This window comes from Aplysia californica, unplaced genomic scaffold, assembly GCF_000002075.1.
Source record: "Aplysia californica isolate F4 #8 unplaced genomic scaffold, AplCal3.0 scaffold00057, whole genome shotgun sequence".
Lineage (NCBI taxonomy): Eukaryota > Metazoa > Mollusca > Gastropoda > Aplysiida > Aplysiidae > Aplysia > Aplysia californica.
Window position 1 is genome coordinate 1493263 of NW_004797327.1, and position 1962 is coordinate 1495224.

The following is a 1962-nucleotide window of genomic DNA, read 5'->3' on the forward strand; positions in this document are numbered from 1 at the left end:
AATTTTTGGCCAAATTTTTGGCTGACGTCATTTGTGAACGGCCCCTTGCCTGGAAATTATCGATGGAGAAGGTGCACTCCCTCCCATTTTTGGCCAAATTTTAGCCCTAAGGGCAGGTAATAGATCGAGAAAGGTGATTTGGGCTTTAAAATTCGCTGGTGACATTTTGCTTTTTAAATAATGAAAGTTCAAATATCAAAGTTTTAAAAAAACGTATGCATCAAAGGCAAAAATAACGGGTGACTCATATGAAGCTTGGGCATATTAAGGTGAGCAAATCGATGTAGTAACATGTCCAAATCTTTAAAATGTAATATATCTGGAGCAGTCCTCGGGTTGTTAGAAAAAAAAATATCGGGCAATGTTTGCTCTCGATTAAATCAGGTATCTGGTAGATGGTCCTCAAGGCTCTGAAAACGCTTCCATTACATGGATAGACTTTATCTGTGACGACGAAGACAATGCTGGGCAAAGCGTTAGCAGTGAAAAAATCCTACTTTTGTGAAGATTTGCAATTTTGACCATATGTGTATCAAGAATGATAACATCTTTTTCAGAGATAAAACGAAAAGTCTAGGCGCTTTTTTTGACTGCACCGTCATATAAACCTTCTATGAAAAGTAATTTATTTTGAACTTCGCAAAATAGGACAAATATCAACATGTCTTAGTATTCATTCCATCAAAGCTCTCATCTCTTCTTTTGTCCTTTCACGTCTAGATTAATAAAATTCTTTGTTTGGAAACCTTCCCACTGAAACGTTAAATAGGTTACAGCGACTCCAGAACCAAGCTGCTGGTGTAATTACAAAAAACATATCTCATAAAGCATGTAATACCAATGCTAATTCAACAACAGTGGCTCACGTTGAAAGCACGAATTCAATACAAAATAATTGTTCTTTGTTTGAAGTGCGTCAACAACGTTGAACCATCATATCTTTGTGACACGGTCATCGAATATATACTACCATCTAGACCTTTTTAATCGGCTAAGAAAAGACTTTTAAGACCTGTCCAAAGCAAAAGTTAGAGACTCGGGGGAGAGCTTTTTCACACCATGCCCCCTCCATGTTGAACGCTTTGCCAGCTCATCTATGGGAGTCTACCACTTTTTCAGTCCAGCTTCAATCTGTAATTTCTGCAGACACTATTCGGAGACGTCTCCAGCAAGCACCCAGGAACTGTTCGGAGACGTGCTCCCGCGCACAGATGCACTGTTTTGGGGGTCAAACTGCGTATTGTTTGCTGCAGATCACACATATTATAGCACTAAAACTGTCGCAAATCACTTATTTTCAAGAAAATTTCAAACCTAACAGCAAAATATCAAATTATGGGTTAAAACAGGGGGGTAGCCCCCCAGATTCTTTTACTAGGTCCAGAGGTACAAAGTATTTTGATTGGTCTATCTCCGTCGGAGACGTCTCCGAATAGATACTACGGAAATTTCCGACATTCCCAATACACATTGTTATTACTAGTAAAAGCACCCGTTCTACGAACGGAGTAATAATGAAGAAGTATTAGCAAAGTTAAGAAGAGGAAAAGACTGAAAACAGGAAAGAAACAAAACATAAATATTTTACCTAGAATTTATCCATGTTGCACCCCCTCTTGACTACCTCTTCTAGGGGTAAGACTTCTTCCCCCTCTTCGACGGCGTGACTTTTTCTCCTAAAGTTCCAGCTCAATCACTTTTTAGAAAAAAGAGTTAGATCTACATGCCAATTGTTGCTTCCTAGAAGAACCTAATCTAGATTCTAGACCTAGCCTAGATCTCGAAGGATTATAAAGACATAGGCCAATAATTGAAAGAAGGAGTCTAGGCCTATAGATATATCTAAGTTTAGAAATTCACATTTTTAACAGATGGCCTAGTTTCTAGATCTATTCACAGCAGGAAAAAATCCACTTTCTTCCTTTTTTAAAATCTCGATCTAAGATTCACATATAGATTTAA